The 13,078-nt window shown below is 42.3% G+C and overlaps 3 non-coding genes across 3 annotated transcripts; all 3 read right to left on the bottom strand.

Annotated features, from left to right (window-relative positions):
* Nucleotides 1–2,701: 2,701 nt before the first annotated feature.
* On the bottom strand, nt 2,702–2,808 carry LOC118241947. Its single transcript, XR_004776440.1, has one exon. It is a non-coding gene; the product is annotated as a U6 spliceosomal RNA (small nuclear RNA).
* A 3,129-nt stretch (nt 2,809–5,937) lies between these two features.
* Nucleotides 5,938–6,044, bottom strand: LOC118241946. Its single transcript, XR_004776439.1, has one exon. It is a non-coding gene; the product is annotated as a U6 spliceosomal RNA (small nuclear RNA).
* Nucleotides 6,045–9,190: 3,146 nt separating this feature from the next.
* On the bottom strand, nt 9,191–9,297 carry LOC118241945. Its single transcript, XR_004776438.1, has one exon. It is a non-coding gene; the product is annotated as a U6 spliceosomal RNA (small nuclear RNA).
* Nucleotides 9,298–13,078: the final 3,781 nt, after the last annotated feature.

Here is a 13,078-nt window from a genome sequence, read left to right as displayed (position 1 = left end):
AAATCACAGCACTTTTCTTCAACAAATGATTATAAGCACAATGCTCACAAAGAAGGACATTCATCAAAAGCTGCAAATTTAAGACCACCTCGTCGTCCGTCGTCTATGTCCGCAACGAATCGAACTATTTAAAAAAATACCCGGCACCCAGTTTTAGGTACACAGCCCAAATAACACAAGATGTTGCACTAGATCAGCTTGCCCCCAGCATCAAGGTAAAGAGCTACGCAGCTGCCCTTTTAAAATGGCCCCGTAGCGGGCCCTGCCGGCGGGCCCAAACTTGCATACTCAAATAAATCACTCCATAGCATCAAATATTCTTAAAGTACAGTACATTTATCAAAGTAATATTTCTTAGGACTAAAACAAGTACCTGCTTACCGATTTTCAGCCATCTACATGCAACCGTTCGCCAGAAATCCCAAGCTGAATACACGGTGTTTTTCTGGTAAATTTCCAACAATCGTCCCTGGCCTTTTAAATGGCATTTTTAAAACATGCTTTTTCCAGGATAAGATAACATCAGATTTCCTCACAGAAAATGAAATTATCATCGAAGCAACTGCATGACAGGTTTAATTGGTATACAAAGGGATGGTAAAGTTCTTTAATTGCGTGCTCAAGTCTTTGCACAAAAACACATGTTCATTTCCTTCGCAAGATAACACAAACTATGCAAACCTTTTAGTTACCTCAAAATGCATGTTACAGACTTAAAAGTGTTCATGAATAGAGCATTAGACCGCCCTTTTGTATTTTCTATTGATTTCTATTGGCCATTGCAGCGCCATTGTCTTGGAGTGACAGCAATTCTCAACAATGTGTGAAGTGGGAAGGGGGGGTGACTATCCTTTACTTCCCAAGTGAATCCAGGGCAAGTAACACGATTGGCAGCTGTTTCATCAAATAGTGGACGTGTAGACGAAAACCTAGACCCCACACACTTGCTTTATTTAGTCATACCTTTAATGTTTAAAGGTCTGCGTACTATCACCCAGTGCTTCAGTGTCGTTAGCCGATAAAGTGTAGCGCATGGGTTTGATGCTGTTTTACGAATCTCGTACAGCCATAAGAATGATTTGATTACCAATACTTTTTTTAAAGCACGGAAAGGAAGAGGCTTATTTTAGCTGAAGTTTATGCGGAGTTGATTGGGTGCTGCTAGTATAGACTATCTTGGCTGTCAGCATGGGCAAGCTTTGATGTTTGCATAGCAAATCACTGGATGTTTTCATTCACTGCTGGAAAAATTCATAATCTTGCTACAAATTGTCAGTATATATGAGAAAGTATAATTTTTTTTGCAGTATTACAGAATTTACTGCATTTTCCCCAGCATTTACAGTATTAGCTACAGTTTTTTCCCTTAATAACAATGATGCTATGAAGCTAATATTGTTGTGAAACTTACTAAAGTAACATACTGTGATGTTTTAGCAAAAAGAAACATGCAAACTTGATGTATAGTGAATGACGACTTTGTGTGCATTTGGACAGGTTTTTGGACACTTTGGAGACGTCTAGGACATCTGGTGGAAAATACTGTGTAGCTACTTAGTCATTTCATGTATATGCTCAAAACTGTTCAGATTACTAGACAAGACCCTGGTGAATCAGAAAATGTAGAGCATGAATGAAATCAAAGAACACATTATACACCCAAAAAAATCAGTCACTTTGTTTTTTTAACATTTGTTTCTGTATTGGAAGAGCTCAAATGGAAACATAATGATGGACAAATAAGTCTGGATGTAAATGGATTGCTTATCCCAACTGCCTACTTCAGTTTAAATTCTTCAGTTTAAATACATGCACAACTCCAAACAGACAGCGTTAGACCAAACAAGTACAAAGCATTCAAAATGAGTTTAAAACAGCAAGAGCAGCATACCATTAACAAAAAACATCCAGGAAAACCACAAAGTTGAGATTCCTGCATGTGAAGAATTTACAAAGGTAAAAACAGCCCAAGCACCATGGCTGAGTACGGCTGAGCATAGCATAGCATAGCCTTGCCTTGCCTTGCCTTGCCTTGCCTTATCCCCATTTCTGATTATAACCTCATCCCACCCAGCCAGGTATGCATGCTTGGGGAAGGTAGATATAGAAGGACCCTTTCCCCACTGCACAACACAGGAAAAGGATAAGGGTAAAGATCAAGCGGCGGGGCAGACCCTGACAAGGCAGGAAGGGGGAGTTAGGGGGTGAGATTGCAGGGCAAGGGGCGGAGACTTGATTAAAGGGAAGGGAAGGCGCTGGAGGAAATTCTCATCTTGCACTTCCAACCCAGCAAAGGACAAAAATACATATGTATAGCACCCTCTACCCACTGGATATTAATTTATCCAGCACCGGCAAGCATCGTTCACTCATTCATGGACTGATATCTAGGTGTGGAGAGAGTCTCTGTGACTTTTTGTCAATTTCTGTATTTGAACAACAACTAAAAACCAGTCAGTCAGTGACATCTCCATTAGTTCGTTGTTGAAAATCACAGTGTGTGCGCAGTGCTTTAGCCATACCCTACAGTTTAATGTATTTTGCTCAATCTCAAAGTTATGCTCCTAACTTAGACTGTCTCTGAAACGTGACGTTGAGCCGTAGAAAAGGTGCTAGTTTTATAAGTGAAGCGGAAGCGTCGTAATTCTTGGTCCACAGATGGCAGGACCTGCCGGATTGGCATGCCACGTCTCCGGTGGCCAAAAATGTGGAGCGCTTCACGGATTTGCGTGTCATCCTTTCGCAGGGGCCATGCTAATCTTCTCTGTATCGATCCAATTTTAGTATATGTGCTGCCGTAACAAGCACGTCACCACTGCTGCACGGGGCACACATATAACCGCCCATGCCGGGAAGAGGTCTCTGCAAGACGGCAGGTCTCAGAGGCCCGTAGGTCACCGTTATGATTCGTCAGAGGACAGGAAGGTGACTCCACCCACTCATGGAGCAAAACCAGCCTCCCCGTGTCTCCCAAAAAAAACTTGATAATTTTTTACATCAAACAATAACCCTAACCTGACGTTTGAAACCTTGATCCAAAGCCATGATGAAAGGAAATCCAAAACTAGCCAAGCACCTTATTTGTGGAATCAATTCACACTCTCAGATTGACAGTTGCTTTAAGGTTTTTCATCTTAGCTAGGTTTAGGGACAACATTTAGAATTTGGTAATAAATCAAAAAGAACTTGTTAAAAGAGGGTGTCACTGACTGAAATCTTACATGCTACATAGAAAGGTATAAATACAAATCACAGCACTTTTCTTCAACAAATGATTATAAGCACAATGCTCACAAAGAAGGACATTCATCAAAAGCTGCAAATTTAAGACCACCTCGTCGTCCGTCGTCTATGTCCGCAACGAATCGAACTATTTAAAAAAATACCCGGCACCCAGTTTTAGGTACACAGCCCAAATAACACAAGATGTTGCACTAGATCAGCTTGCCCCCAGCATCAAGGTAAAGAGCTACGCAGCTGCCCTTTTAAAATGGCCCCGTAGCGGGCCCTGCCGGCGGGCCCAAACTTGCATACTCAAATAAATCACTCCATAGCATCAAATATTCTTAAAGTACAGTACATTTATCAAAGTAATATTTCTTAGGACTAAAACAAGTACCTGCTTACCGATTTTCAGCCATCTACATGCAACCGTTCGCCAGAAATCCCAAGCTGAATACACGGTGTTTTTCTGGTAAATTTCCAACAATCGTCCCTGGCCTTTTAAATGGCATTTTTAAAACATGCTTTTTCCAGGATAAGATAACATCAGATTTCCTCACAGAAAATGAAATTATCATCGAAGCAACTGCATGACAGGTTTAATTGGTATACAAAGGGATGGTAAAGTTCTTTAATTGCATGCTCAAGTCTTTGCACAAAAACACATGTTCATTTCCTTCGCAAGATAACACAAACTATGCAAACCTTTTAGTTACCTCAAAATGCATGTTACAGACTTAAAAGTGTTCATGAATAGAGCATTAGACTGCCCTTTTGTATTTTCTATTGATTTCTATTGGCCATTGCAGCGCCATTGTCTTGGAGTGACAGCAATTCTCAACAATGTGTGAAGTGGGAAGGGGGGGTGACTATCCTTTACTTCCCAAGTGAATCCAGGGCAAGTAACACGATTGGCAGCTGTTTCATCAAATAGTGGACGTGTAGACGAAAACCTAGACCCCACACACTTGCTTTATTTAGTCATACCTTTAATGTTTAAAGGTCTGCATACTATCACCCAGTGCTTCAGTGTCGTTAGCCGATAAAGTGTAGCGCATGGGTTTGATGCTGTTTTACGAATCTCGTACAGCCATAAGAATGATTTGATTACCAATACTTTTTTTAAAGCACGGAAAGGAAGAGGCTTATTTTAGCTGAAGTTTATGCGGAGTTGATTGGGTGCTGCTAGTATAGACTATCTTGGCTGTCAGCATGGGCAAGCTTTGATGTTTGCATAGCAAATCACTGGATGTTTTCATTCACTGCTGGAAAAATTCATAATCTTGCTACAAATTGTCAGTATATATGAGAAAGTATAATTTTTTTTGCAGTATTACAGAATTTACTGCATTTTCCCCAGCATTTACAGTATTAGCTACAGTTTTTTCCCTTAATAACAATGATGCTATGAAGCTAATATTGTTGTGAAACTTACTAAAGTAACATACTGTGATGTTTTAGCAAAAAGAAACATGCAAACTTGATGTATAGTGAATGACGACTTTGTGTGCATATGGACAGGTTTTTGGACACTTTGGAGACGTCTAGGACATCTGGTGCAAAATACTTGTAGCTACTTAGTCATTTCATGTATATGCTCAAAACTGTTCAGATTATTAGACAAGACCCTGGTGAATCAGAAAATGTAGAGCATGAATGAAATCAAAGAACACATTATACACCCAAAAAAATCAGTCACTTTGTTTTTTTAACATTTGTTTCTGTATTGGAAGAGCTCAAATGGAAACATAATGATGGACAAATAAGTCTGGATGTAAATGGATTGCTTATCCCCACTGCCTACTTCAGTTTAAATACATGCACAACTCCAAACAGACAGCGTTAGACCAAACAAGTACAAAGCATTCAAAATGAGTTTAAAACAGCAAGAGCAGCATACCATTAACAAAAAACATCCAGGAAAACCACAAAGTTGAGATTCCTGCATGTGAAGAATTTACAAAGGTAAAAACAGCCCAAGCACCATGGCTGAGTACGGCTGAGCATAGCATAGCATAGCCTTGCCTTGCCTTGCCTTGCCTTGCCTTGCCTTATCCCCATTTCTGATTATAACCTCATCCCACCCAGCCAGGTATGCATGCTTGGGGAAGGTAGATATAGAAGGACCCTTTCCCCACTGCACAACACAGGAAAAGGATAAGGGTAAAGATCAAGCGGCGGGGCAGACCCTGACAAGGCAGGAAGGGGGAGTTAGGGGGTGAGATTGCAGGGCAAGGGGCGGAGACTTGATTAAAGGGAAGGGAAGGCGCTGGAGGAAATTCTCATCTTGCACTTCCAACCCAGCAAAGGACAAAAATACATATGTATAGCACCCTCTACCCACTGGATATTAATTTATCCAGCACCGGCAAGCATCGTTCACTCATTCATGGACTGATATCTAGGTGTGGAGAGAGTCTCTGTGACTTTTTGTCAATTTCTGTATTTGAACAACAACTAAAAACCAGTCAGTCAGTGACATCTCCATTAGTTCGTTGTTGAAAATCACAGTGTGTGCGCAGTGCTTTAGCCATACCCTACAGTTTAATGTATTTTGCTCAATCTCAAAGTTATGCTCCTAACTTAGACTGTCTCTGAAACGTGACGTTGAGCCGTAGAAAAGGTGCTAGTTTTATAAGTGAAGCGGAAGCGTCGTAATTCTTGGTCCACAGATGGCAGGACCTGCCGGATTGGCATGCCACGTCTCCGGTGGCCAAAAATGTGGAGCGCTTCACGGATTTGCGTGTCATCCTTTCGCAGGGGCCATGCTAATCTTCTCTGTATCGATCCAATTTTAGTATATGTGCTGCCGTAACAAGCACGTCACCACTGCTGCACGGGGCACACATATAACCTGCCCATGCCGGGAAGAGGTCTCTGCAAGACGGCAGGTCTCAGAGGCCCGTAGGTCACCGTTATGATTCGTCAGAGGACAGGAAGGTGACTCCACCCACTCATGGAGCAAAACCAGCCTCCCCGTGTCTCCCAAAAAAAACTTGATAATTTTTTACATCAAACAATAACCCTAACCTGACGTTTGAAACCTTGATCCAAAGCCATGATGAAAGGAAATCCAAAACTAGCCAAGCACCTTATTTGTGGAATCAATTCACACTCTCAGATTGACAGTTGCTTTAAGGTTTTTCATCTTAGCTAGGTTTAGGGACAACATTTAGAATTTTGGTAATAAATCAAAAAGAACTTGTTAAAAGAGGGTGTCACTGACTGAAATCTTACATGCTACATAGAAAGGTATAAATACAAATCACAGCACTTTTCTTCAACAAATGATTATAAGCACAATGCTCACAAAGAAGGACATTCATCAAAAGCTGCAAATTTAAGACCACCTCGTCGTCCGTCGTCTATGTCCGCAACGAATCGAACTATTTAAAAAAATACCCGGCACCCAGTTTTAGGTACACAGCCCAAATAACACAAGATGTTGCACTAGATCAGCTTGCCCCCAGCATCAAGGTAAAGAGCTACGCAGCTGCCCTTTTAAAATGGCCCCGTAGCGGGCCCTGCCGGCGGGCCCAAACTTGCATACTCAAATAAATCACTCCATAGCATCAAATATTCTTAAAGTACAGTACATTTATCAAAGTAATATTTCTTAGGACTAAAACAAGTACCTGCTTACCGATTTTCAGCCATCTACATGCAACCGTTCGCCAGAAATCCCAAGCTGAATACACGGTGTTTTTCTGGTAAATTTCCAACAATCGTCCCTGGCCTTTTAAATGGCATTTTTAAAACATGCTTTTTCCAGGATAAGATAACATCAGATTTCCTCACAGAAAATGAAATTATCATCAAAGCAACTGCATGACAGGTTTAATTGTTATACAAAGGGATGGTAAAGTTCTTTAATTGCGTGCTCAAGTCTTTGCACAAAAACACATGTTCATTTCCTTCGCAAGATAACACAAACTATGCAAACCTTTTAGTTACCTCAAAATGCATGTTACAGACTTAAAAGTGTTCATGAATAGAGCATTAGACCGCCCTTTTGTATTTTCTATTGATTTCTATTGGCCATTGCAGCGCCATTGTCTTGGAGTGACAGCAATTCTCAACAATGTGTGAAGTGGGAAGGGGGGGTGACTATCCTTTACTTCCCAAGTGAATCCAGGGCAAGTAACACGATTGGCAGCTGTTTCATCAAATAGTGGACGTGTAGACGAAAACCTAGACCCCACACAATTGCTTTATTTAGTCATACCTTTAATGTTTAAAGGTCTGCATACTATCACCCAGTGCTTCAGTGTCGTTAGCCGATAAAGTGTAGCGCATGGGTTTGATGCTGTTTTACGAATCTCGTACAGCCATAAGAATAATTTGATTACCAATACTTTTTTTAAAGCACGGAAAGGAAGAGGCTTATTTTAGCTGAAGTTTATGCGGAGTTGATTGGGTGCTGCTAGTATAGACTATCTTGGCTGTCAGCATGGGCAAGCTTTGATGTTTGCATAGCAAATCACTGGATGTTTTCATTCACTGCTGGAAAAATTCATAATCTTGCTACAAATTGTCAGTATATATGAGAAAGTATAATTTTTTTTGCAGTATTACAGAATTTACTGCATTTTCCCCAGCATTTACAGTATTAGCTACAGTTTTTTCCCTTAATAACAATGATGCTATGAAGCTAATATTGTTGTGAAACTTACTAAAGTAACATACTGTGATGTTTTAGCAAAAAGAAACATGCAAACTTGATGTATAGTGAATGACGACTTTGTGTGCATTTGGACAGGTTTTTGGACACTTTGGAGACGTCTAGGACATCTGGTGGAAAATACTGTGTAGCTACTTAGTCATTTCATGTATATGCTCAAAACTGTTCAGATTACTAGACAAGACCCTGGTGAATCAGAAAATGTAGAGCATGAATGAAATCAAAGAACACATTATACACCCAAAAAAATCAGTCACTTTGTTTTTTTAACATTTGTTTCTGTATTGGAAGAGCTCAAATGGAAACATAATGATGGACAAATAAGTCTGGATGTAAATGGATTGCTTATCCCAACTGCCTACTTCAGTTTAAATTCTTCAGTTTAAATACATGCACAACTCCAAACAGACAGCGTTAGACCAAACAAGTACAAAGCATTCAAAATGAGTTTAAAACAGCAAGAGCAGCATACCATTAACAAAAAACATCCAGGAAAACCACAAAGTTGAGATTCCTGCATGTGAAGAATTTACAAAGGTAAAAACAGCCCAAGCACCATGGCTGAGTACGGCTGAGCATAGCATAGCATAGCCTTGCCTTGCCTTGCCTTGCCTTGCCTTGCCTTATCCCCATTTCTGATTATAACCTCATCCCACCCAGCCAGGTATGCATGCTTGGAGAAGGTAGATATAGAAGGACCCTTTCCCCACTGCACAACACAGGAAAAGGATAAGGGTAAAGATCAAGTGGTGGGGCAGACCCTGACAAGGCAGGAAGGGGGAGTTAGGGGGTGAGATTGCAGGGCAAGGGGCGGAGACTTGATTAAAGGGAAGGGAAGGCGCTGGAGGAAATTCTCATCTTGCACTTCCAACCCAGCAAAGGACAAAAATACATATGTATAGCACCCTCTACCCACTGGATATTAATTTATCCAGCACCGGCAAGCATCGTTCACTCATTCATGGACTGATATCTAGGTGTGGAGAGAGTCTCTGTGACTTTTTGTCAATTTCTGTATTTGAACAACAACTAAAAACCAGTCAGTCAGTGACATCTCCATTAGTTCGTTGTTGAAAATCACAGTGTGTGCGCAGTGCTTTAGCCATACCCTACAGTTTAATGTATTTTGCTCAATCTCAAAGTTATGCTCCTAACTTAGACTGTCTCTGAAACGTGACGTTGAGCCGTAGAAAAGGTGCTAGTTTTATAAGTGAAGCGGAAGCGTCGTAATTCTTGGTCCACAGATGGCAGGACCTGCCGGATTGGCATGCCACGTCTCCGGTGGCCAAAAATGTGGAGCGCTTCACGGATTTGCGTGTCATCCTTTCGCAGGGGCCATGCTAATCTTCTCTGTATCGATCCAATTTTAGTATATGTGCTGCCGTAACAAGCACGTCACCACTGCTGCACGGGGCACACATATAACTGCCCATTCCGGGAAGAGGTCTCTGCAAGACGGCAGGTCTCAGAGGCCCGTAGGTCACCGTTATGATTCGTCAGAGGACAGGAAGGTGACTCCACCCACTCATGGAGCAAAACCAGCCTCCCCGTGTCTCCCAAAAAAACTTGATAATTTTTTACATCAAACAATAACCCTAACCTGACGTTTGAAACCTTGATCCAAAGCCATGATGAAAGGAAATCCAAAACTAGCCAAGCACCTTATTTGTGGAATCAATTCACACTCTCAGATTGACAGTTGCTTTAAGGTTTTTCATCTTAGCTAGGTTTAGGGACAACATTTAGAATTTGGTAATAAATCAAAAAGAACTTGTTAAAAGAGGGTGTCACTGACTGAAATCTTACATGCTACATAGAAAGGTATAAATACAAATCACAGCACTTTTCTTCAACAAATGATTATAAGCACAATGCTCACAAAGAAGGACATTCATCAAAAGCTGCAAATTTAAGACCACCTCGTCGTCCGTCGTCTATGTCCGCAACGAATCGAACTATTTAAAAAAATACCCGGCACCCAGTTTTAGGTACACAGCCCAAATAAGACAAGATGTTGCACTAGATCAGCTTGCCCCCAGCATCAAGGTAAAGAGCTACGCAGCTGCCCTTTTAAAATGGCCCCGTAGCGGGCCCTGCCGGCGGACCCAAACTTGCATACTCAAATAAATCACTCCATAGCATCAAATATTCTTAAAGTACAGTACATTTATCAAAGTAATATTTCTTAGGACTAAAACAAGTACCTGCTTACCGATTTTCAGCCATCTACATGCAACCGTTCGCCAGAAATCCCAAGCTGAATACACGGTGTTTTTCTGGTAAATTTCCAACAATCGGCCCTGGCCTTTTAAATGGCATTTTTAAAACATGCTTTTTCCAGGATAAGATAACATCAGATTTCTTCACAGAAAATGAAATTATCATCAAAGCAACTGCATGACAGGTTTAATTGGTATACAAAGGGATGGTAAAGTTCTTTAATTGCATGCTCAAGTCTTTGCACAAAAACATGTTCATTTCCTTCGCAAGATAACACAAACTATGCAAACCTTTTAGTTACCTCAAAATGCATGTTACAGACTTAAAAGTGTTCATGAATAGAGCATTAGACCGCCCTTTTGTATTTTCTATTGATTTCTATTGGCCATTGCAGCGCCATTGTCTTGGAGTGACAGCAATTCTCAACAATGTGTGAAGTGGGAAGGGGGGGTGACTATCCTTTACCGTTTCACTATTTAAATCATTCAAAGCACAACATTTCAAGGCCCAAGAGGTCACAGGATCATGCCCTGCAAAGTAGCTCTGGGCCTGGGCAGACCATGCAGTTTGACCCTTTAAATAAAACTAGAAACAGACTTCCAGGCCCAAGATGTCACACGGTCATGTCCAGCAAAGTACGTTTAAACCTGTGAAACAAATCATGATCCTTTCTGTCATTCAAAGGCAATGGGCCTGCAACTCACAACCACATGCCCAGTGAAGCGCACCGTCACCCAGCCACACTACGCCACCTTGCCCGTCCTGGAACAACCACACCTCCAGGGCACCACATGCCAATCTCTCATGCCCAGCAAACTGCAACCTCACGCAGCCAGGCCACACACTGTCTCCCCTTGTACCGTCCAGGGACGAACTCCTCCACAAACCTGGTGTTCACGCACACACACGCAATTACAACGAATTGGTGGAGAACTTTGAAACAAACGTGCTGACTTTGAATACTCACATCTAGGCTGGGCCAGGTCCAAATGGCCTGCAGCTCGGTGCGCATTAACTGCTTGACTGTCCGTCACGAACGCCACCTGCCAAGCGTTCGTTCCGTCCCTGGCGGATTTTAAAAAATCATAGCGTGAAAACGGTGGGATCGATCCGCGTGCCGCTCGAAGGCGATTACAGGGGAGATGCAGCCCTTTCCAAAGAGCCATGAACAGACTTTCTACTCCCAAAGAGCCCAGAGATATTAACCAATAAAGCGTTATGCTCCAGACGGATGAGCGTGAACCGGCGTCACTGCGGGTAACAGAAACTCTCAATGCGCATGCGCAAACCGTAGCGTGAGAACGGTGGGTCCGATTCAGATGGCGCTAGCACCCGCTGAAAGCTGAGATCCAGAGCTTTCCAACGAGCCTGGGTACGTCTCTCTTCTCCAGAGTAGCAGAGAGATATGAAAGGATAAAAGGGGAAAAGAATAAAATGCGCGTCGGTTTTAAATTTGCAGGCTACCTGCGCTGAAGGCGTGAAAAACGAGCATGTGTCAGAAAGGCTTCCGTACCTGATGGGTCCAGCCCTCATGGCCAGTTTGTAGCTCGAAGGCCGTGCATATTCGATGCCGCACGGCCCCTGGGGCTCATGTTTTCAAGGGTCAAAGAGCGCACATGCTGATGACCGGCGACATAGCTCCGTGCCCGGGCACAATTCGGACACTTTGACCCCCTTCAAGTGAATGGATAGATGCAAAGAAACATACTTCCAGGCCCACCGTGTCACACCAACCATGCAGGGCAAAGTGGCCTCATCCCTGGGCACACTTTCTTGTGATTTGAGCCTTTAAATAATACAGGATCCAGACTTCCAATGCTCTCTAAATCAAATGCCCAGCAAAGTAGCCTTAAACCTGGGCACACAATTGAGACCATTTGACCCTTTAAATCATACTACAACCAGACTTCCAGGCCCACCAGGTCACATAGTCATGCCCAGCAAAGGAGCTCTAGGCCTGGGCACACCATCACATTTGACCCTTTAAATAATACTATGACCAGATTTCTGGGCCCAAGAGGTCACAGAATCATACCCAGCAAATTAGCTCTGGGCCTGGGGATACTTCAGGCCATTTTAACTTTTAAATAATGGAAACACCAGACCTGCAGGCCAAAGAGGTCACATAGTCATGCTCAGCAAAGTAGCTCTGGGCCTGGGCACACTTCACGCAGTTTGACCCTTTAAATAAAACTAGAAACAGACTTCCAGGCCCAAGATGTCACACGGTCATGTCCAGCAAAGTAGCTCTGGGCCTGGGCGCAGTTCACGCAGTTTGACCCTTTAAATCAAACTAGAAACAGACTTCCTGGCCCAAGAGGTCAGTGTCATGCCCAGCAAGGTTGCTTTAAATCTGAGCAAACTTCAGACCGTTTCACTTTGTAAATCTTTCCAGACCCAAGAGGTCACACAGTCATGCCCAGCAAAGTAGCTCTGGGCCTGGACACACTTCATGTAGTTTGACCCTTTAAATAAAACTAGAAACAGACTTCCAGGCCCAAGATGTTGCACGGTCATGTCCAGCAAAGTAGAGCTGGGCCTGGGCACACTTCAGGCCATTTGACCTTTTAAATAATGGAAATGCCAGACCTCCAGCACATTCAATTTCAATCAGACCTAAACTTCAAGAATATAGTTTGAGTGAATAGAACTTTAACCCAGTTAGAGCATAAAGGAATTCCAGAAATACAATTTATGCCAGTTCCAGGTTTCTAGGTTTAGTGAGGCCTTTTGTAGGGGTGATGTGAGGTGATACTGGTTCGTGTTGAATTTATTTCAGTGTTAATCCACAATGTGATTTATGATAATCACAATAAAAGATGATTTCACCTCCTCTTAGAACTTCAGAAGCACTTTGTCACACAGTTTGTCACACAATTATTTACACAGTTATTTACAAAATTATTTACACCTATTGACACTACAAGTCCCAGAATCCCATGCACAGCCAAGGAG

The sequence above is a fragment of the Electrophorus electricus genome, chromosome 8 (assembly GCF_013358815.1).
Source record: "Electrophorus electricus isolate fEleEle1 chromosome 8, fEleEle1.pri, whole genome shotgun sequence".
NCBI classification, from domain to species: Eukaryota; Metazoa; Chordata; class Actinopteri; order Gymnotiformes; family Gymnotidae; genus Electrophorus; species Electrophorus electricus.
This window is presented reverse-complemented; position numbering and strand designations above follow the sequence as displayed.